Source organism: Salvelinus alpinus, chromosome 1, assembly GCF_045679555.1.
Source record: "Salvelinus alpinus chromosome 1, SLU_Salpinus.1, whole genome shotgun sequence".
Classification (NCBI taxonomy): Eukaryota; Metazoa; Chordata; class Actinopteri; order Salmoniformes; family Salmonidae; genus Salvelinus; species Salvelinus alpinus.
The window spans coordinates 107,489,091-107,513,899 of record NC_092086.1 but is presented as its reverse complement, the minus strand read 5'-3'; the positions used below and the strand labels follow the sequence as shown (position 1 = coordinate 107,513,899).

The 24,809-nt window shown below is 44.7% G+C and overlaps 1 protein-coding gene across 5 annotated transcripts in view; it reads left to right on the top strand.

Annotated features, from left to right (window-relative positions):
• Positions 1 to 24,809, top strand: part of LOC139538222 (spermatid perinuclear RNA-binding protein-like) — a 202,158-nt gene that overhangs the window by 47,222 nt on the left and 130,127 nt on the right. For all 5 annotated transcript variants that reach the window (XM_071340094.1, XM_071340087.1, XM_071340084.1 and 2 more), the window contains exon 2: positions 12,368 to 12,445. The gene's annotated coding sequence lies outside the window, so the exon portion shown is untranslated. The remainder of the gene's footprint in view (positions 1 to 12,367; positions 12,446 to 24,809) is intronic.

Below are 24,809 nucleotides of genomic sequence, written 5' to 3'. Positions count from 1 at the left end.
AAATTCTATTTCTATGACCTCACACCAAGTTAGAATCTATCTTAGAATCTCAGAATGCTATCTCCCTCTGTGCCGTTGATGAATGGAACACATTCCAATCATCTGAGTAATGTTAATGGAGGAATCAGCAGTGTGGTGTTAATAGGATCTAGTAATGTTGATATGCATTCTGTTGGCAGCCAGGGCTCTTTCTGTGTGAGCCATGTTGACAAGTCATATAAGGCTAGTTAATGCTCTAGTCTGCACACACAGAAACCTGACGTTGCATTTATGCAGCAGAAGCCAGTCAGAAGACTGGTCAATCTTTTACTAATTCATAAACGTCCCATTGCTCAGATCCCTTGTAAAAAGCTGTGGAAGCAGTTTGTAGTGATCCTGATTGTGTTGCTATTGTATTGAAACCGTGCAAAGCTGCTTGTGCTTCTCAGTGTTAACAGTGTTTCTACCAGACTCCTCTGTGTGCTTCATAAAGCTCTGTTTTGAAATGCCCACATCCCAGGCAGGCATTTATTCTTCCTCTCGCTTTCTCTATTTCTGTTTCTCTCTTTCTCTATTTCTGTCTCTTTCTCTATTTCTCTATTTCTGTCTCTTTCTCTATTTCTCTATTTCTGTCTCTTTCTCTATTTCTCTATTTCTGTCTCTTTCTCTATTTCTCTATTTCTGTCTCTTTCTCTATTTCTCTATTTCTGTCTCTCTCTCTCTTTATTTCTCTCTCTCTATTTTTCTCTTTCTCTATTTCTGTCTCTCTCTTTCTCTCTTTCTCTAATTCTGTCTCTTTCTCTATTTCTGTCTCCCGCTCTCTCTCTCTCTCTCTCAAAATTCAATTCAAAGGGCTTTATTGGCATGGGAAGCACATGTTTATATTGCCAAAGCAAGTGAAATAGACAATAAACAAAAGTGAAAAACTTTTTTTTTTTAATAAACAATATTTACAGTGGTGTTTGTTCTTCACTGGTTGACCTTTCTTGTGGCAACAGGTCACAAATCTTGCTACTGTGATGGCACACTGTGGTATTTCACCCAATAGATATGGGAGTTTATCAAAATTGGGTTTGTTTTCTAGTTCTTTGTGGATCTGTGTAATCTGAGGGAAATATGTGTCTCTAAGGTCATACATTTGGCAGGAGGTTAGGAAGTGCAGCTCAGTTTCCACCTCATTTTGTGGGCAGTGTACACATAGCCTGTCTTCTCTTGAGAGCCATGTCTGCCTACAGCGGCCTTTCTCAATAGCAAGGCTATGCTCACTGAGTCTGTACATAGTCAAAGCTTTCCTTAAGTTTGGGTCCGTCACAGTGGTCAGGTATTCTGCCACTGTGTACTCTCTGTTCAGGGCCAAATAGCATTCTAGTTTGCTCTGTTTTTTTGTTAATTACTTGACACATTGGAAAGAATGATCTTTTTGTTTTCTCATGATTTGCTTGGGTCTAATTGTGCTGCTGTCATGCTCCTTCGCTCATGAGTATTTTTAGTTTTTCCTCTGTTTTAATAAGTTAAAATTTGGAATGGATTTAGGCTTTCCTGTGAATAATGAACCTCTTGGTGAGGAATATTTATCACTCTCTCTCTGTCTCTCGATTCAATTCAAGGGGCTTTATTAGCATGGGAAACATATGTTAACATTGCCAAAGAAAGTGAGGTAGATAATATACAAAAGTGAAATAAAAAATATAAATTAACAGTAAACATTTAACAAACAGAAGTTTCAAAAGAATAAAGACACTACACATATTATGTATATATACAGTGTCTCTCTGTCTCTGTCTCTGTCTCTCTCTCTGTCTCTTCTCTCTGTCTATGTCTTTCTCTCTCTCTGTCTCTCTCTCTCTCTCTCATTCTCTCAAATTCAAGTTCCAGCTGCTTTATTGACATGTAAAACATTATGTCAATATTGCCAAAGCAACAATGTATACAATATACATTGTTATAAAATAATACAGAATAACACATAATAATTTAAAATGGTAGTAAATAATAATAATACACATTTTAAATGACAACAATAAAATGGTAACTGTCAATAGTAGAAATATAACAAATATAAATATTTAAACATGTAAAATGAAACTATAACTAACTTATAACTAAATAACAGGCATCTTCACCATTACATTAGTACTACAACTACTATCATCATTACTACTTCTACCACCACCATCACTAGACTGTTATCATTACCATCATCACTACTACTACTACCATCACTAGACTGTTATCATTACCATCATCACTACTACTACTACTACTACTACCACCATCACTACTACTATCCATTACATTAGTACTACTACTACTACTACTACTACTACTACTACCACCACCATCACTAGACTGTTATCATTACCATCATCACTACTACTACTACTACTACTACTACCATCACTAAACTGTTATCATTATCATTACCATCATCACTACTACTACCACCACCATCACTAGACTGTTATCATTATTATCATCACTACTACTACCACCACCATCACTAGACTGTTATCATTACCATCATCACTACTACTACCACCACCATCACTAGACTGTTATCATTATTATCATCACTACTACTACTACCACCACCATCACTAGACTGTTATCATTATTATCATCACTACTACTACTACCACCATCACTAGACTGTTATCATTATCATCATCACTACTACTACTACCACCACCATCACTAAACTGTTATCATTTCCATCATCATCACTACTACTACTACTACCACCATCACTAAACTGTTATCATCACTACTACTACCACCACCATCACTAAACTGTTATCATTTCCATCACTACTACTACTACTACCACCATCACCAGACTGTTATCATTTCCATCACTACTATCACCACCATCACTAAACTGTTATCATTTCCATCGCTACTACTACTACTACTACTACTACCACCACCATCACTAGACTGTTATCATTACCATCACTACTACTACTACTACTACTACTACTACTACCACCACCATCACTAGACTGTTATCATTTCCATCACTACTACTACTACCACCATCACTAAACTGTTATCATTTCCATCACTACTACTACTACTACCATCACTAGACTGTTATCATTTCCATCACTACTACTACCACCACCATCACTAAACTGTTATAATTTCCATCACTACTACTACTACTACTACCACCATCACTAAACTGTTATCATTACCATCACTACTACTACTACTACTACCACCATCACTAGACTGTTATCATTTCCATCACTACTACTACTACTACTACCATCACTAGACTGTTATCATTACCATCACTACTACTACTACTACTACCACCATCACTAAACTGTTATCATTTCCATCACTACTACTACTACTACTACCACCACCATCACTAGACTGTTATCATTTCCATCACTACTACTACTACTAGTACTACTACTACTACCACCACCATCACTAAACTGTTATCATTTCCATCATCACTACTACCACCACCATCACTAGACTGTTATCATTACCATCACTACTACCACTACTACCATCACTAGACTGTTATCATTACCATCACTACTACTACTACTACCATCACTAGACTGTTATCATTACCATCACTACTACCACTACTACCATCACTAGACTGTTATCATTACCATCACTACTACTACCATCACTAGACTGTTATCATTACCATCACTACTACTACTACCACCATCACTAGACTGTTATCATTACCATCACTACTACTACTACTACTACCACCACCATCACTAGACTGTTATCATTTCCATCACTACTACTACTACTACTACTACTACTACTACTACCACCACCATCACTAAACTGTTATCATTTCCATCATCACTACTACCACCACCATCACTAGACTGTTATCATTTCCATCACTACTACTACTACTACTACTACTACCACCACCATCACTAGACTGTTATCATTTCCATCACTACTACTACTACTACTACTACTACTACTACCACCACCATCACTAAACTGTTATCATTTCCATCATCACTACTACCACCACCATCACTAAACTGTTATCATTTCCATCATCACTACTACCACCACCATCACTAAACTGTTATCATTTCCATCACTACTACTACTACCACCATCACTAGACTGTTATCATTTCCATCACTACTACTACTACTACTACTACCACCACCATCACTAAACTGTTACCATTTCCATCATCACTACTACCACCACCATCACTAAACTGTTATCATTTCCATCATCACTACTACCACCACCATCACTAAACTGTTATCATTTCCATCACTACTACTACTACCACCATCACTAGACTGTTATCATTTCCATCACTACTACTACTACTACTACCACCACCATCACTAAACTGTTATCATTTCCATCATCACTACTACTACTACCACCACCATCACTAAACTGTTATCATTACCATCATCACTACTACTACTACCACCACCATCACTAAACTGTTATCATTTCCATCACTACTACTACTACCACCATCACTAGACTGTTATCATTTCCATCACTACTACTACTACTACTACTACCACCACCATCACTAAACTGTTATCATTTCCATCATCACTACTACCACCACCATCACTAAACTGTTATCATTACCATCATCACTACTACTACTACCACCACCATCACTAAACTGTTATCATTACCATCATCACTACTACTACTACCACCACCATCACTAGACTGTTATCATTACCATCATCACTACTACTACTACCACCACCATCACTAAACTGTTATCATTACCATCATCACTACTACTACCACCATCACTAGACTGTTATCATTTCCATCACTACTACTACTACTACTACCATCACTAGACTGTTATCATTACCATCACTACTACTACTACTACTACCACCATCACTAAACTGTTATCATTTCCATCACTACTACTACTACCACCACCATCACTAGACTGTTATCATTTCCATCACTACTACTACTACTAGTACTACTACTACTACCACCACCATCACTAAACTGTTATCATTTCCATCATCACTACTACCACCACCATCACTAGACTGTTATCATTACCATCACTACTACCACTACTACCATCACTAGACTGTTATCATTACCATCACTACTACTACTACTACCATCACTAGACTGTTATCATTACCATCACTACTACCACTACTACCATCACTAGACTGTTATCATTACCATCACTACTACTACCATCACTAGACTGTTATCATTACCATCACTACTGTTACCATTTCCATCATCACTACTACCACCACCATCACTAAACTGTTATCATTTCCATCATCACTACTACCACCACCATCACTAAACTGTTATCATTTCCATCACTACTACTACTACCACCATCACTAGACTGTTATCATTTCCATCACTACTACTACTACTACTACTACCACCACCATCACTAAACTGTTATCATTTCCATCATCACTACTACTACTACCACCACCATCACTAAACTGTTATCATTACCATCATCACTACTACTACTACCACCACCATCACTAAACTGTTATCATTTCCATCACTACTACTACTACCACCATCACTAGACTGTTATCATTTCCATCACTACTACTACTACTACTACTACCACCACCATCACTAAACTGTTATCATTTCCATCATCACTACTACCACCACCATCACTAAACTGTTATCATTTCCATCATCACTACTACTACCACCACCATCACTAAACTGTTATCATTTCCATCATCACTACTACCACCACCATCACTAAACTGTTATCATTTCCATCACTACTACTACTACCACCATCACTAGACTGTTATCATTTCCATCACTACTACTACTACTACTACCACCACCATCACTAAACTGTTATCATTTCCATCATCACTACTACTACTACCACCACCATCACTAAACTGTTATCATTACCATCATCACTACTACTACTACCACCACCATCACTAAACTGTTATCATTTCCATCACTACTACTACTACCACCATCACTAGACTGTTATCATTTCCATCACTACTACTACTACTACTACTACCACCACCATCACTAAACTGTTATCATTTCCATCATCACTACTACCACCACCATCACTAAACTGTTATCATTTCCATCATCACTACTACTACCACCACCATCACTAAACTGTTATCATTACCATCATCACTACTACTACTACCACCACCATCACTAAACTGTTATCATTACCATCATCACTACTACTACTACCACCACCATCACTAGACTGTTATCATTACCATCATCACTACTACTACTACCACCACCATCACTAAACTGTTATCATTACCATCATCACTACTACTACTACCACCACCATCACTAGACTGTTATCATTACCATCATCACTACTACCACCACCATCACTAAACTGTTATCATTACCATCATCACTACTACTACCACCACCATCACTAAACTGTTATCATTTCCATCATCACTACTACTACCACCACCATCACTAAACTGTTATCATTACCATCATCACTACTACTACTACCACCATCACTCGACTGTTATCATTACCATCATCATCACCACTACTATTTGGAATGATAAACAACAATAATAATAGTCATAACAATAACAGTAATAATAAGTAAGTTACTGTTTACTATGCAGATGTTATTATTCAGTGTCTCTCAGGCTATGGCAGGCAAATACATATTTTGCTTCAAGAGGAGCCATTGCTCCTTCGCCCATATGAGTATTTTTAGTTTTTCATCTGGTTAAATAAGTTAAAATGTGGACTAAATGTAGTCGTTTCTGTGAATAATGAATCTCTTGGCTGAGGAATATTTCTCACAGTAAAGGAGAAAGTGCATCTCTGTCTCTACCTCCCCTGTCAGGCAGTGACCACATACACACTCCTCTTTGGGTAGCCATGTCTTTTTATGTCTGCCGGTTTCTATTGCCAATCGGTCACTCAGCCTGTACTTGGTAAGGATCTGTCCCTCTCGGTCCCTCTCTGTCTCTCTCTCTCTCTCTCTCTCTCTGTCCCTCTCTGTCCCTCTCTGTCCCTCTCTGTCCCTCTCTGTCTCTGTCCCTCTCTCTCTGTCCCTCTCTCTCTGTCCCTCTCTCTCTGTCCCTCTCTGTCTCTCTCTGTATCTCTCTGTCTCTCTCTTTTCCATGGATAGAAGATGATGGTGGGTCATAAACGCAGCAGTAAATTATATGCAAATTAATTCATTCTATATTGTAAAGATACCACTGACTGTTTCTGCCTTGTTCATCATCAAACTATTTCCAGACTCCCAGGAAGGCAGGATGGCAGGCAGGCAGGATGGCAGGCAGGATGGCAGGCAGGAAGACAGGCAGGATGGCAGGAAGACAGGCAGGATGGCAGGAAGACAGGATGGCAGGCAGGATGGTAGGATGGCAGGCAGGCAGGATGGCAGGCAGGCAGGAAGACAGGCAGGATGGCAGGAAGACAGGCAGGATGGCAGGCAGGCGGGATGGCAGGATGGCAGGCCTGCTGAATGATAGGAGAGGGAGTGGTGCTGTAGAGATGTGCTGTAGAGGAGATGTGGTGGAGAGGAGTGGTGGTGCTGTAGGGGAGAGGAGTGGTGGTGCTGTAGAGGAGAGGAGTGGTGGTGCTGTAGAGGAGAGGAGTGGTGGTGCTGTAGAGGAGAGGAGTGGTGGTGCTGTAGAGGAGTGGTGGTGCTGTAGAGGAGTGGTGGTGCTGTAGAGGAGTGGTGGTGCTGTAGAGGAGTGGTGGTGCTGTAGAGGAGTGGTGGTGCTGGAGAGGAGTGGTGGTGCTGTAGAGGAGTGGTGGTGCTGTAGAGGAGTGGTGGTGCTGTAGAGGAGTGGTGGTGCTGGAGAGGAGTGGTGCTGCTGTAGAGGAGTGGTGGTGCTGTAGAGGAGTGGTGGTGCTGTAGAGGAGTGGTGCTGCTGGAGAGGAGTGGTGGTGGAGAGGAGTGGTGGTGGAGAGGAGTGGTGGTGGAGAGGAGAGGAGTGGTGGTGGAGAGGAGAGGAGTGGTGGTGGAGAGGAGAGGAGTGGTGGTGGAGAGGAGAGGAGTGGTGGTGGAGAGGAGAGGAGTGGTGGTGTAGAGGAGAGGAGTGGTGGTGTAGAGGAGAGGAGTGGTGCTGTAGAGGAGTGGTGCTGTAGAGGAGAGGAGTGGTGCTGTAGAGGAGAGGAGTGGTGCTGTAGAGGAGTGGTGCTGTAGAGGAGTGGTGCTGTAGAGGAGTGGTGCTGTAGAGGAGAGGAGTGGTGCTGTAGAGGAGAGGAGTGGTGGTGTAGAGGAGAGGAGTGGTGGTGGAGAGGAGTGGTGCTGTAGAGGAGTGGTGGTGGAGAGGAGAGGGCATTAAAAATAAAGGAAGACCTACACCCTGGTTGGCACATTGCTGGTTATCATGGTTGTTAGTTAAGGTGTGACTGAAGCCCCTCATGCTGGACCTCAGGGGACATGAGAGGGATTAGAAGTTAAGGGTTTAGGTTGGACCGTTATGTTCTGTAACACTGGCCGTTGACAGTTATTACACATGGAAAACTATTTGCCGTGTGTCTGTGTTTGTCTCTGTCTGATTACCTGCTGGACGTTGTGGGGTAAATGGTTGTCTCTCCATCACACTAACTCTTGTGAACGGAGCCGCTAGCTGTGTGTGTGTGTGTGTGTGTGTGTGTGTGTGTGTGTGTGTGTGTGTGTGTGTGTGTGTGTGTGTGTGTGTGTGTGTGTGTGTGTGTGTGTGTGTGTGTGTGTGTGTGTGTGTGTGTGTGTGTGTGTGTGTGTGTGTGTGTGTGTTGGCAGCTGTGATCAGTCAGTAGTGGAGCTAACAGACCAGAGTCTGTTCTGCTTCTCTCTGCTGTTGACTCTCCACACAGCAGAGGCAGAGTGGACACCTGGTGTTGACTCTCCACACAGCAGAGGTAGAGTGGACACCTGGTGTTGACTCTCCACACAGCAGAGGCAGAGTGGCCAACTGGTGTTGACTCTCCACACAGCAGAGGCAGAGGGGACAACTGGTGTTGATTCTCCACACAGCAGAGGCAGAGTGGCCAACTGGTGTTGATTCTCCACACAGCAGAGGCAGAGTGGACACCTGGTGTTGACTCTCCACACAGCAGAGGCAGAGTGGCCAACTGGTGTTGATTCTCCACACAGCAGAGGCAGAGTGGCCAACTGGTGTTGATTCTCCACACAGCAGAGGCAGAGGGGACAACTGGTGTTGACTCTCCACACAGCAGAGGCAGAGGGGACACCTGGTGTTGACTCTCCACACAGCAGAGGCAGAGTGGCCAACTGGTATTGACTCTCCACACAGCAGAGGCAGAGTGGCCAACTGGTGTTGACTCTCCACACAGCAGAGGCAGAGTGGCCAACTGGTGTTGACTCTCCACACAGCAGAGGCAGAGTGGCCAACTGGTGTTGACTCTCCACACAGCAGAGGCAGAGGGGACACCTGGTGTTGACTCTCCACACAGCAGAGGCAGAGGGGACAACTGGTGTTGACTCTCCACACAGCAGAGGCAGAGGGGACACCTGGTGTTGACTCTCCACACAGCAGAGGCAGAGTGGCCAACTGGTGTTGATTCTCCACACAGCAGAGGCAGAGGGGACAACTGGTGTTGACTCTCCACACAGCAGAGGCAGAGGGGACACCTGGTGTTGACTCTCCACACAGCAGAGGCAGAGTGGCCAACTGGTATTGACTCTCCACACAGCAGAGGCAGAGTGGCCAACTGGTGTTGACTCTCCACACAGCAGAGGCAGAGTGGCCAACTGGTGTTGACTCTCCACACAGCAGAGGCAGAGTGGACAACTGGTGTTGACTCTCCACACAGCAGAGGCAGAGGGGACACCTGGTGTTGACTCTCCACACAGCAGAGGCAGAGGGGACAACTGGTGTTGACTCTCCACACAGCAGAGGCAGAGGGGACACCTGGTGTTGACTCTCCACACAGCAGAGGCAGAGTGGCCAACTGGTGTTGATTCTCCACACAGCAGAGGCAGAGGGGACAACTGGTGTTGACTCTCCACACAGCAGAGGCAGAGGGGACACCTGGTATTGACTCTCCACACAGCAGAGGCAGAGTGGCCAACTGGTGTTGACTCTCCACACAGCAGAGGCAGAGTGGCCAACTGGTGTTGACTCTCCACACAGCAGAGGCAGAGTGGCCAACTGGTGTTGACTCTCCACACAGCAGAGGCAGAGTGGACAACTGGTGTTGACTCTCCACACAGCAGAGGCAGAGTGGACAACTGGTGTTGATTCTCCACACAGCAGAGGCAGAGTGGCCAACTGGTGTTGACTCTCCACACAGCAGAGGCAGAGTGGACAACTGGTGTTGACTCTCCACACAGCAGAGGCAGAGTGGACACCTGGTGTTGACTCTCCACACAGCAGAGGCAGAGGGGACACCTGGTGTTGACTCTCCACACAGCAGAGGCAGAGGGGACACCTGGTGTTGACTCTCCACACAGCAGAGGCAGAGTGGACAACTGGTGTTGACTCTCCACACAGCAGAGGCAGAGGGGACACCTGGTGTTGACTCTCCACACAGCAGAGGCAGAGTGGCCAACTGGTGTTGACTCTCCACACAGCAGAGGCAGAGTGGACAACTGGTGTGTCACAACTGTGGCGTTTTTCTCAGCTCAGGCCTTGGGGTGCAGGAGATCTCGCTCTGTCAACTAAATGACATAAATGAGTCCTTTTGATTATTGGATGGAATAGGCTATTATACAGTGGGGAGAACAAGTATTTGATACACTGCCGATTTTGCAGGTTTTCCTACTTACAAAGCATGTAGAGGTCTGTAATTTTTATCATAGGTACACTTCAACTATGAGAGACGGAATCTAAAACAAAAATCCAGAAAATCACATTGTATGATTTTTAAGTAATTAATTTGCATTTTATTGCATGACATAAGTATTTGATACATCAGAAAAGCAGAACTTAATATTTGGTACAGAAACCTTTGTTTGCAATTACAGAGATCATACGTTTCCTGTAGTTCTTGACTAGGTTTGCACACACTGCAGCAGGGATTTTGGCCCACTCCTCCCTACAGATCTTCTCCAGATCCTTCAGGTTTCGGGGCTGTTGCTGGGCAATACGGACGTTCAGCTCCCTCCAAAGATTTTCTATTGGGTTCAGGTCTGGAGACTGGCTAGGCCACTCCAGGACCTTGAGATGCTTCTTACGGAGCCACTCCTTAGTTGCCCTGGCTGTGTGTTTCGGGTCGTTGTCATGCTGGAAGACCCAGCCACGACCCATCTTCAATGCACTTACTGAGGGAAGGAGGTTGTTGGCCAAGATCTCGCGATACATGGCCCCATCCATCCTCCCCTCAATACGGTGCAGTCGTCCTGTCCCCTTTGCAGAAAAGCATCCCCAAAGAATGATGTTTCCACCTTCATGCTTCACGGTTGGGATGGTGTTCTTGGGGTTGTACTCATACTTCTTCTTCCTCCAAACACGGTGAGTGGAGTTAGACCAAAAAGCTCTATTTTTGTCTCATCAGACCACATGACCTTCTCCCATTCCTCCTCTGGATCATCCAGATGGTCATTGGCAAACTTCAGACAGGCCTGGACATGCACTGGCTTAAGCAGGGGGACCTTGCGTGCGCTGCAGGATTTTAATCCATGACGGCGTAGTGTGTTACTAATGGTTTTCTTTGAGACTGTGGTCCCAGCTCTCTTCAGGTCATTGACCAGGTCCTGCCGTGTAGTTCTGGGCTGATCCCTCACCTTCCTCATGATCATTGATGCCCCACGAGGTGAAATCTTGCATGGAGCCCCAGACCGAGGGTGATTGACCGTCATCTTGAACTTCTTCCATTTTCTAATAATTGCGCCAACAGTTGTTTCCTTCTCACCAAGCTGCTTGCCTATTGTCCTGTAGCCCATCCCAGCCTTGTGCAGGTCTACAATTTTATCCCTGATGTCCTTACACAGCTCTCTGGTCTTGGCCATTGTGGAGAGGTTGGAATCTGTTTGATTGAGTGTGTGGACAGGTGTCTTTTATACAGGTAACGAGTTCAAACAGGTGCAGTTAATACAGGTAATGAGTGGAGAACAGGAGGGCTTCTTAAAGAAAAACTAACAGGTCTGTGAGAGCCGGAATTCTTACTGGTTGGTAGGTGATCAAATACTTATGTCATGCAATAAAATGCAAATTAATTATTTAAAAATCATACAATGTGATTTTCTGGATTTTTGTTTTAGATTCCGTCTCTCACAGTTGAAGTGTACCTATGATAAAAATTACAGACCTCTACATGCTTTGTAAGTAGGAAAACCTGCAAAATCGGCAGTGTATCAAATACTTGTTCTCCCCACTGTAAGAGTATTTTCTACAACACAATGGAAGGTGTTGATGACTGAACTTTGACCTCTTTGTGTTTCCAGGTAGAGATTCCCCACACATCCTGAGACTATTACTGTGACCCTGAGCTGCAGAGGGACAGGAGGACAGTGCAGCACAAGGTAATGATCACGTGACAGGGTCACTATGCTGCCCTGACTACTGTAACTAGGCTAGTAACACAGTGTACTGGATAACCCCATTGGACAGCAGCTCTGTGTCAGATGGGACCTAGTCCGCTGGTCCTGGTCGGGATCGGTGTTACGTTACCCGGAGCATGGAGATGGACTGAATGTGCTTGACATTTAATGGGAATTGGTTTCTTGTCATTTTTTATATTTTACTCTGAACAAAAATATAAACCCAACATTCAACAATTCCAAAGATTTTGCTAAATTACATATAATATAAGGAAATCCTTCAATTGATATAAATGAATTGGGCCCTAATCTATGGATTTCACATGACTGGGAAAACAGATGTGCATCTGGTCACAGATACCTTAAAAAAGGTAGGGGTGTGGATCAGAACCAGTCAGTATCTGGTGTGACCTCCGTTTGCCTCATGCAGCGCGACACATCTCCTTCACATAGAGTTGATCAGGCTGTTGATTGTGGCCTGGCGCTGTGCATTATCATGCTGAAACATGAGGTGATGGTGGTGGATGAATGGCACGACAACGGGCCTCAGGATCTCCTCACGGTATCGCTGTGCATTCAAATTGCCATCGATAAAATTACATTGTGTTCATTGTCAGTAGCTTATGTCTGCCCATCCCATAACCCCACCTCCACCATGGGGCTCTCTGTTCACAACGTTGACATCAGCAAACCGCTCGCCTACACAACGGGAAGCATCCATGAAGAGCACCATGAGGAGCACCAGTGAAGAGCACCATGAAGAGCACCAGTGAAGAGCACCATGAGGAGCACCAGTGAAGGGCACCAGTGAAGGGCACCATGAGGAGCACCAGTGAAGGGCACCAGTGAAGGGCACCATGAGGAGCACCAGTGAAGGGCACCATGAGGAGCACCAGTGAAGGGCACCATGAGGAGCACCAGTGAAGAGCACCAGTGAAGGGCACCAGTGAAGGGCACCATGAGGAGCACCAGTGAAGAGCACCATGAGGAGCACCAGTGAAGAGCACCAGTGAAGAGCACCATGAGGAGCACCATGAGGAGCACCAGTGAAGAGCACCATGAGGAGCACCAGTGAAGAGCACCAGTGAAGAGCACCATGAGGAGCACCAGTGAAGGGCACCAGTGAAGAGCACCAGTGAAGAGCACCATGAGGAGCACCAGTGAAGGGCACCATGAGGAGCACCAGTGAAGAGCACCAGTGAAGAGCACCAGTGAAGAGCACCATGAGGAGCACCATGAGGAGCACCAGTGAAGAGCACCAGTGAAGGGCACCATGAGGAGCACCATGAGGAGCACCATGAGGAGCACCATGAGGAGCACCAGTGAAGAGCACCAGTGAGGAGCACCATGAGGAGCACCAGTGAAGAGCACCAGTGAAGAGCACCAGTGAAGAGCACCATGAGGAGCACCATGAGGAGCACCAGTGAAGAGCACCAGTGAAGAGCACCAGTGAAGAGCACCAGTGAAGAGCACCAGTGGCCATCGAAGGTGATCATTTTCCCACTGAAGTCGTTTTAGACACCGAACTGCAGTCAGGTCAAGACCCTGGTGAGGACGACAAGCACGCAGACTAGCTTCCCTGAGACGGTTTCTGACAGCTGGTGCTGAAATTATTCAGTTGTGCAAACCCACAATTTCATCAGCTATCCGGGTGGCTGGACTCAAACGATCCCGCAGGTGAAGAAGCCAGATGTGGAGGTCCTGGGTTGGCGTGGTTACATGTGGTCTGCGGTCGTGAGGCCGGTTGGACGTACTTCCAAATTCTCTAAAACGACGTTGGAGGCGGCTTTTGGTACAGAAATGAACATTCAATTCTCTGGCAACAGCTCTGATTGACATTCCTGCGGTCAGCATGCCAATTGCCAGCTCCCTCAAAACATGAGACATCTGTGGTGTTGTGTGTGTGTGACAAAAATGCACATTTTAGAGGGGCCTTTTATTGTCCCCAGCACAAGGTGCACCTGTGTAATGATCATGCTGTTTAATCAGATTCTTGATATGCCACACCTGTCAGGTGGATGGATTATCTTGGCACAGGAGAAATGCTCACTAACAGGGATGTCAACACATTTCTACACAAAGTTTGAGAAATAAGCTTTTTGTGTGTAATGGAACATTTCTGGGATCTTTTATTTCAGCTCATGAAACATGGGACCAACACTTTACATGTTGTGTTTATATTTATGTTCAGTGTAGATCAATAACCCTGTGAATCTACAGTGTATATGAAACCAATGTACCAGGCGGTGTTATAGCTAGCAAGATGAGAGGCAGGCAGACCGGGAGACCATCAGGAGGGGTGAGGGAAACTGGGACGTCAACCAGGAGGGAGTCCCCTCAGTGTGGTGCATAATGCTGGGGGCTGGGAACACCGAGTGGCTCACTGGGAGTCTTGCGGAAAACAAGCAGCACCCCTGTGTGTGTGTGTGTGTGAGCTTTCATGTTCTACCTCTGACTCAGCAGCAAGGCCACTGACCTTTCTGACCCCACCAGTCACACACACACACACACACACACACACACACACACACACACACACACACACACACACTGAGTGGATAAGACGTGTGTATATGTGTGGTCCTTAATTGACCATATTAGATTAGATAGCCTATTTTACTCTACAAGAAAATTAGACTGTCAATTGAGCTCTAACGTAACACGCAGCCATTTATTGTTTTGTCATTTAGGCGATGCTCTTATCCAGAGCAGCTTGCAGTAGTGAGAGCATACATTTTCATTCGTACTGGTCCCCCGTGGGAATTAAACCCACAACCCTGGCATTGCAAGTGCCATGCTCTACCAACTGAGCCACACGGGACCCATTAGTCACTTTCATGAGATGTAGCCCAAAATGCATTATGTTTTAACATAGCCTTCTGTAGTCCCCCAATAAGGATGCAGTTTCTATATTAAATGATGCACCGGTCTGTGACATGTTTATGCTTCTCAGGAACAAATGAGTTTTGTTCTCCGTGGTTCGTGTTTACCAAGCAGTGTGTCAGTCAGTCAGAGCAGCAGCCTCGGAGTGCGTCTGCTGATGATGACCTAGCAGTAAGGGCATTGGGCCAGTAACCGAAGGTCGCTGGTTCGAATTCTCCCCCTAAAAATCTGTCTGTGCCATTGAGCAAGGTGCTTAACCCTAATTGCGCCTGTATGTCACTCTGTATCAGAATGTCTGCTAAAATTTGTAAATGTTTATGTCTTGTACAGTAGCCAAAGAAAAGTTTGAAAACCTGAGTGTGGTAGGTAATACTGTGTAACTAAGTATTACACTTTAATAACATAACAGCATGGGATCCATTTTGGATATCTCTGAGCTTTGGGCTGCGTCTCAAATGACACCCCAATCACACTATGTAGGGACATTTTTGACCAGACCACATAAGGCGCTGGTCAATAGACCTCATAGGGCGCTGGTCAATAGACCTTATAGGGCCCTGGTCAATAGACCTCATAGGGCCCTGGTCAATAGACCTCATAGGGCCCTGGTCAATAGACCTCATGGGGAGCTGGTCAATAGACCTCATGGGGAGCTGGTCAATAGACCTCATAGGGCCCTGGTCAATAGACCTCATAGGGCCCTGGTCAATAGACCTCATGGGGAGCTGGTCAATAGACCTCATAGGGCCCTGGTCAATAGACCTCATAGGGCCCTGGTCAATAGACCTCATAGGGCCCTGGTCAATAGACCTCATAGGGCCCTGGTCAATAGACCTCATAGGGCGCTGGTCAATAGACCTCATAGGGCGCTGGTCAATAGACCTCATAGGGCCCTGGTCAATAGACCTCATAGGGCCCTGGTCAATAGACCTCATAGGGCCCTGGTCAATAGACCTCATAGGGCGCTGGTCAATAGACCTCATAGGGCCCTGGTCAATAGACCTCATAGGGCCCTGGTCAATAGACCTCATAGGGCCCTGGTCAATAGACCTCATAGGGCCCTGGTCAATAGACCTCATAGGGCGCTGGTCAATAGACCTCATAGGGCCCTGGTCAATAGACCTCATAGGGCGCTGGTCAATAGACCTCATAGGGCGCTGGTCAATAGACCTCGTAGGGCCCTGGTCAATAGACCTCATAGGGCCCTGGTCAATAGACCTCATAGGGCCCTGGTCAATAGACCTCGTAGGGCCCTGGTCAATAGACCTCATAGGGCCCTGGTCAATAGACCTCATAAGGCGCTGGTCAATAGACCTCATAGGGCCCTGGTCAATAGACCTCATAGGGCCCTGGTCAATAGACCTCATAGGGCGCTGGTCAATAGACCTCATAGGGCCCTGGTCAATAGACCTCATAGGGCCCTGGTCAATAGACCTCATAGGGCGCTGGTCAATAGACCTCATAGGGCGCTGGTCAATAGACCTCGTAGGGCCCTGGTCAATAGACCTCATAGGGCCCTGGTCAATAGACCTCATAGGGCGCTGGTCAAAAGTTGTGCACTATAGGAAATGAAGTGTCATATGGGATCTAAGTTTGGTGTGTCGACCTGCAACTTGTCCCCTCGCTGAACCTGGATATTTACCCCTCACCCTCTCCAAAGGCTGTCTGTCTCTGAACATAAAGACAGGAAAGGCTGAACAGGTTGCCTGGCTACGTAAACTCCTTGCTTCGGACAAACGCTACGCCACGCCCACAGACAATCGTTTCTTCTCCGCAATGAGTCTGGATCTGAGTACCTCCCCTACGATTTCTAGAACACAAAGTCGCAAACACATTCTAACAGTTCTGATTGGTCCCAGGAACTGATGGACCTTATTCTAAAATGTATGAAATCAATCTACACACAACACTCCATAATGACAAAGCAAAAACAGTTTTTTTTTAATTCTTTGCAGGTGTATTAAAAATTAAAATTGATATTACATTTACATAAGTATTCAGACCCGTTACTCAGTACTTTGTTGAAGCACCTTTGGCAGCGATTACAGCATCAAGTCTTCTTGGGTATGATGCTACAATCTTGGCACACCTGATCAATGGAAATTGGATGCACCTGAACTCAATTTCGAGTTTCGTAGCAAAGGGTCTGAAAAGTTATGTAAATAAGGTATTTCTGTTTATAATTGTTTATAAATTAGCAAAAGTTTAAAAACACTCTTTTCGCTTTGTCAGTATGGGATATTGTGTGTAGATTGCTGAATATTTGTTTATTTATTTAATCCCTTTTAGAATAATGCTGTAACGTAACAAAATGTGGTTAAAGTCAAGGGGTCTGAATACTTTCTGAAGGCTCTGTATAGTGAACGATAGAGCAGCGGAAGAATTCAGTTTGAGTTGTCAGGCAACTGAACAGGTGCTGCTCATGATTTAAGTCTTCTTCTGGCAAAAGGAAGAGCTGTAGCACAGGTCCTGCTGGGTTCAATAGTATTTGTTCTCTTTCAAATACTTTGAACGTTTGCTTGAGCCTGCCTCGAGACGGAGTGCCACATGGGCAGGGTTTGCGCTTTTGGGACTATTCCATTGTTTCCCTTGTGCCAGAGCCAAGCAAGCGCAATCAAGCACAGCTAAAGTATTTAAAAGAAAATAAATAGGGCCTGGTATTTGAACCTAGGTCTCCCCCAGCCAGGACAGAGCTGAAGCAGAGGGAGGATAGACCAGACTCTGTCTAGCTCTCTTTGTCTCTGTATAGCTCTCTCTGTCTCTGTCTAGCTCTCTCTGTCTCTGTCTAGCTCTCTCTGTCTCTGTCTAGCTCTCTCTGTCTCTGTATAGCTCTCTCTGTCTCTGTCTAGCTCTCTCTCTCTGTCTAGCTCTCTTTGTCTCTGTATAGCTCTCTCTGTCTCTGTATAGCTCTCTCTGTCTCTGTATAGCTCTCTCTGTCTCTGTATAGCTCTCTCTGTCTCTGTATAGCTTTCTCTGTCTAGCTCTCTCTGTCTCTGTCTAGCTCTCTCTGTCTGTCTCTGTATAGCTCTCTCTGTCTAGCTCTCTCTGTCTCTGTCTAGCTCTCTCTGTCTGTCTCTGTATAGCTCTCTCTGTCTCTGTATAGCTCTCTCTGTCTAGCTCTCCCTGTCTCTGTATAGCTCTCTTTGTCTCTGTATAGCTGTCTCTGTATAGCTGTCTCTGTATAGCTCTCTCTGTCTCTGTATAGCTCTCTCTGTCTCTGTATAGCTCTTTCTGTCTCTGTATAGCTCTCTCTGTCTATCTATAGCTCCTTCTGTATAGCTCTTTCTGTATAGCTCTCTCTGTATAGCTCTCTCTGTCTCTGTCTAGCTCTCTCTGTGTAGCTCTCTTTGTCTCTGTATAGCTCCCTTTGTCTCTGTCTAGCTCTCTCTGTCTGTCTCTGTATAGCTCTCTCTGTCTCTGTATAGCTCTCTCTGTCTAGCTCTCCCTGTCTCTGTATAGCTCTCTTTGTCTCTGTATAGCTGTCTCTGTATAGCTGTCTCTGTATAGCTCTCTCTGTCTCTGTATAGCTCTCTCTGTCTCTGTATAGCTCTTTCTGTCTCTGTATAGCTCTCTCTGTCTATCTATAGCTCCTTCTGTATAGCTCTTTCTGTATAGCTCTCTCTGTATAGCTCTCTCTGTCTCTGTCTAGCTCTCTCTGTGTAGCTCTCTTTGTCTCTGTATAGCTCTCTTTGTCTCTGTCTAGCTCTCTCTGTCTATCTATAGCTATTTCTGTATAGTTCTCTTTGTCTCTGTATAGCTCTCTTTGTCTCTGTATAGCTCTCTCTCTGTATAGCTCTCTTTGTCTCTGTATAGCTCTCCTTGTCTCTGTATAGCTCTCTGTCTCTGTATAACTTCCTTTGTCTCTGTATGGCTCTCTTTGTCTCTGTATAGCTCGCTTGTCTCTGTATAGCTCTCTTTGTCTCTGTATAGCTCTCTCTGTATAGCTCTCTCTGTCTCTCTATAGCGCTCTCTGTCTCTGTATATCTCTTTCTGTATAGTTCTCTCTGCCCCTGTATAGCTATCTCTGCCCCTGTATAGCTCTCTCTGTCTCTGTGTAGCTCTCTTTGTCTCTGTATAGCTGTCGTTGTCGATCTAGCTGTCTTTGTCTATCTCTGTATATCTCTCTCTTTGTCTGTATAGCTCTCTCTGTCTCTGTGTAGCTGTCTAGCTGTCTTTGTCTAGTTCTGTCTAGCTGTCGTTGTCTGTCTCTGTCTAGCTGTCTTTGTCTCTAGCTGTCTTTGATATCTTTGTCTCTAGCTGTCTTTGATATCTTTGTCTCTAGCTGTCTTTGTCTCTATCTCTGTCTAGCTCTCTCTGTCTCTGTCTAGCTCTCTCTGTCTCTGTATAGCTCTCTCTGTATAGCTCTCTGTCTAGCTGTCTTTGTCTGTCTAGCTGTCTTTGTCTGTCTCTGTCTAGCTGTCTTTGTCTCTAGCTGTCTTTGATATTTCTGTCTAGCTGTCTTTGTCTATCTCTGTCTAGCTCTCTCTCTCTCTGTCTAGCTCTCTCTGTCTCTGTATAGCTCTCTCTGTATAGCTCTCTGTCTAGCCGTCTTTGTCTGTCTAGCTGTCGTTGTCTGTCTCTGTCTAGCTGTCTTTGTCTGTCTCTGTCTAGCTGTCTTTGTCTCTAGCTGTCTTTGATATCTCTGTCTAGCTGTCTTTGTCTGTCTCTCTCTAGCTGTCCTTGTCTGTCTCTCTCTAGCTGTCTTTGTCTGTCTCTGTCTAGCTGTCTTTGTCTGTCTCTATCTAGCTGCTCCTGATGTGTTGCAGATGTGGCAGCAGTGTTTGTGTGGCAGCCAGGGTTCTCATCCCAACACGGCTGTGATTTACAGCCCAGGACACAGAGCAATGCTTTCAACCATCGGGACAGCGTAAACAACAGTGTGGTGTGTGTAGACATGGTGACCGGGGTGTGCTGGCCTGCCTGGTTGGTTAGTCTGTGTCTGACTGTCTGACCTGAGGTTTGGCTCCCAACCACAGAGTTGGCTGGCAGGATTCTTGCTCCTTGGTCAGCTCTGTTGCCCAGGCTCGCTTTCATCTTGCCACTGTCAGCCACAGACCGAACTCTATTAGTTAGTTACAGACTGAACTCTATTAGTTAGTGACAGACTGAACTCTGTTAGTTAGTGACAGACTGAACTCTGTTAGTTAGTGACAGACTGAACTCTGTTAGTTAGTGACAGACTGAACTCTGTTAGTTAGTGACAGACTGAACCCTGTTAGTTAGTGACAGACTGAACTCTGTTAGTTAGTGACAGACTGAACTCTGTTAGTTAGTGACAGACTGAACTCTTTTAGTTAGTGACAGACTGAACTCTATTAGTTAGTGACAGGCTGAACTCTATTAGTTAGTGACAGGCTGAACTCTATTAGTTAGTGACAGGCTGAACTCTGTTAGATAGTGACAGGCTGAACTCTTTTAGTTAGTGACAGGCTGAACTCTATTAGTTAGTGACAGACCGAACTCTATTAGTTAGTGACAGGCTGAACTCTATTAGTTAGTGACAGACCGAACTCTATTAGTTAGTGACAGACTGAACTCTGTTAGTTAGTGACAGACTGAACTCTGTTAGTTAGTGACAGGCTGAACTCTTTTAGTTAGTGACAGACTGAACTCTATTAGTTAGTGATAGGCTGAACTCTATTAGTTAGTGACAGACCGAACTCTATTAGTTAGTGACAGACTGAACTCTGTTAGTTAGTGACGGACTGAACTCTATTAGTTAGTGACAGACTGAACTCTATTAGTTAGTGACAGACTGAACTCTATTAGTTAGTTACAGACTGAACTCTGTTAGTTAGTGACAGACTGAACTCTGTTAGTTAGTGACAGACTGAACTCTGTTAGTTAGTGACAGACTGAACTCTGTTAGTTAGTGACAGACTGAACTCTATTAGTTAGTGACAGGCTGAACTCTATTAGTTAGTGACAGACTGAACTCTGTTAGTTAGTGACGGACTGAACTCTGTTAGTTAGTGACGGACTGAACTCTGTTAGTTAGTGACAGACTGAACTCTATTAGTTAGTGACAGACTGAACTCTATTAGTTAGTGACAGACTGAACTCTATTAGTTAGTGACAGACTGAACTCTGTTAGTTAGTGACAGACTGAACTCTGTTAGTTAGTGACGGACTGAACTCTGTTAGTTAGTGACGGACTGAACTCTGTTAGTTAGTGACGGACTGAACTCTATTAGTTAGTGACAGACTGAACTCTATTAGTTAGTGACAGACTGAACTCTATTAGTTAGTGACAGACTGAACTCTATTAGTTAGTGACAGACCGAACTCTATTAGTTAGTGACAGACTGAACTCTATTAGTTAGTGACAGACTGAACTCTATTAGTTAGTGACAGACTGAACTCTGTTAGTTAGTGACAGACTGAACTCTGTTAGTTAGTGACAGACCGAACTCTATTAGTTAGTGACAGACTGAACTCTATTAGTTAGTGACAGACTGAACTCTGTTAGTTAGTGACAGACCGAACTCTGTTAGTTAGTGACAGATCTGGAATTCTCTGATCTTTGATAAATATTACACAATAGTGCTGTGGTCCAGTAGTGCTGTGGTCCAGTAGCGCTGTCTCAGTTTGTTCCCGTTGGTGTCTGTTCTGTCTATTGATGACGTTGTTTTGATCACCAACAATCAACATCTGTGCTCCTCGTACTTAAGTACAACTTGGAGTGCGCTGTTGGACATCAGCTGTGTGTGTGTGTGTGTGTGTGTGTGTGTGTGTGTGTGTGTGTGTGTGTGTGTGTGTGTGTGTGTGTGTGTGTGTGTGTGTGTGTGTGTGTGTGTGTGTGTGTGTGTGTGTGTGTGTGTGTGTGTGTGTGTGTGTGAGCATCTAATTGATTGCTCATGGTGTTTTGGGGATGACTAAAAACTTGCACCACCCTCCTTTACCAGCACAGAACTTCCCAGTCTTTTCTTGTCATGATCAGTTGGTTTTCTGGCAGCTTGCTACCGTTTTAGCGTTCAACTCTAAGTTGAGTTTCTGCTCATTACTTTGAGCCGTCTGTCTGCCTCTCTCTCTCTTTCTCTCTCGCCGCAGAGTCCTTGATGAAGCAATGACTTTGCCAGTGGGTTGTTTCTGCCTCTTTCCGTCAGTCTCTCTTTCCGTCAGTCTCTCTTTCCGTCAGTCTCTCTTTCCGTCAGTCTCTCTTTCCGTCAGTCTCTCTTTCCGTCAGTCTCTCTTTCCGTCAGTCTCTCTTTCCGTCAGTCTCTCTTTCCGTCAGTCTCTCATTCCGTCAGTCTCTCTTTCCGTCAGTCTCTCATTCCGTCAGTCTCTCTTTCCGTCAGTCTCTCTTTCCGTCAGTCTCTCTTTCCGTCAGTCTCTCTTTCCGTCAGTCTCTCTTTCCGTCAGTCTCTCATTCCGTCAGTCTCTCTTTCCGTCAGTCTCTCTTTCCGTCAGTCTCTCTTTCCGTCAGTCTCTCTTTCCGTCAGTCTCTCTTTCCGTCAGTCTCGCTTTCCGTCAGTCTCTCTTTCCGTCAGTCTCTCTTTCCGTCAGTCTCTCATTCCGTCAGTCTCTCATTCCGTCAGTCTCTCATTCCGTCAGTCTCTCTTTCCGTCAGTCTCTCTTTCCGTCAGTCTCTCTTTCCGTCAGTCTCTCTTTCCGTCAGTCTCTCTTTCCGTCAGTCTCTCTTTCCGTCAGTCTCTCACTCTCCAGGTAGCAGCACCCTATTCCCTACAAAGTGCACTATTTTTAACCAGATCCCTATGGGCCCTAGTGCACTTAATAGTGAATAGGGTGCCATTTGAGAGGCCTTGCTGAATGGGTTTATGTTGATATTATTCAGATATTGACGGATTGAAACATCAGAGCTCAGCTCCCTCTTACAGCTCCACAATATCCCATAATATCTAACGTGACCTGTGTGTGTGTGGACGTTAACATTGCATTGAAAGCACAATCACACAATCACTAGCCTCATCTCAGACTCGGATCGTTAAGCTTGCTTTGTCACAGTTTTCCACCGACTCAATTTAAAATATTAATTGGTCAGTTCGAATGGAGCCTAGGTCAATTATCTATGTGTAAGACGATACTCCTCCAGTCTCTGTCCTCTCTTGTCCTTTTTTCCGTTGGATCGGATGTCCGTCCGTAGGTTGCTAGTTGCTTTGCCCATACGTGTCCTGTATGTTGCTCCTTTGTGATCCCTCAGCTGTCATGGAGAAGGACTGTTCATGCTTGAAGACTTTGTCACCCAGGACCTGTCTCTTTATTACGGTAATACACCTGTAGTCTACAGCTCCCTGGACCAGATTGTTACACCCTAGGTGGTTCCACTACGTTGTCCTACAGTGTTTAGGCATCTACACATGTCTTATCACTGGCTAGTCACCTTTATATTACTGCCATATTGCTCTGTAAGGAGATTCTCAGACCCTGTTGTCCCTGGCTTACTTTCTGTGCTCTGTTTTCGTCTGCAAGATGGTCGGTTCACCCGAGTCCAGCCCAATACGATATGATTTCATCACCATTACAGCAGTATCTCTGCTATGCGTTGTTTTGTCTTCCCTAGTTAGTTTCCATTATTCTACCTCTCCAGTTCCCACGAATACAGTCTGTTGTTTTCTTCATTCTGCTGGAGTATCTTATGGAAAAAAGCCCTAAACTCACTCAGTATAGCCTAGTGTCAGCCAGTGGCATGTCCAGCACATGTTGAATGTGGTGGCCAAGGTGAGGCACAGACCCAGTTTAGGGGAGCCATAACATTTTGAACCTTAATCAATGCGAGGTGTATTTTTTCAGTATAATTATGATGGTTCAACCCGTTCAATGCTTCAGCTCAGGTTTGGTACATTTCCTGTTTAGATAAATCATCAATCAATTACAAACGTCTTGTAACAGTGTTTGCAGCGTTCAAGGGTTTGAAATACGGCTATTAGCGTAGAGCAGTGAATCCCCTGGTTTTGTACTGTAACCCACCAACTCAGCCAGTTGAAGATCACTCAAAATGGAGCTCTCGTTCTACTTTCCGCCGTAGTTTTAGGAAGGAACGATGCCTTCAATTAGTCTCAACCAGTAATAATGGACAGAGGCTTTCGTGACCATAACTCTATAGGTGAGTATAGCCTACATCGTTTTACAAGTTAGGTTAGGGCTGCTACAGTAGTTTTAGAGTCATCCTTAGAAATACTGATTTTGGCAATGGCTAAGTAATGATTTATTTAACTTAATTTATTAAACAAGTTATACATAACAAAATGTAATAACAACTGCTTTGTTTCTCCTCTTACGCTCTGGGAATGGGAATTGGCCTAAATGGATGGGGCTACATTGAAATGTTACTTACAGAATAAATATGAAAAGCATATGCATAAGCATGGTAACAATTAAAAGGGAGCATTTAGGAGATTATGGGAAAATGATTAGACCAAAGTTAAAGACAACAGTTCACCGGACACTGAATCAAAAACATTACACTGTTGATTTTATGTGCATTTTACATTTACTGTACTTT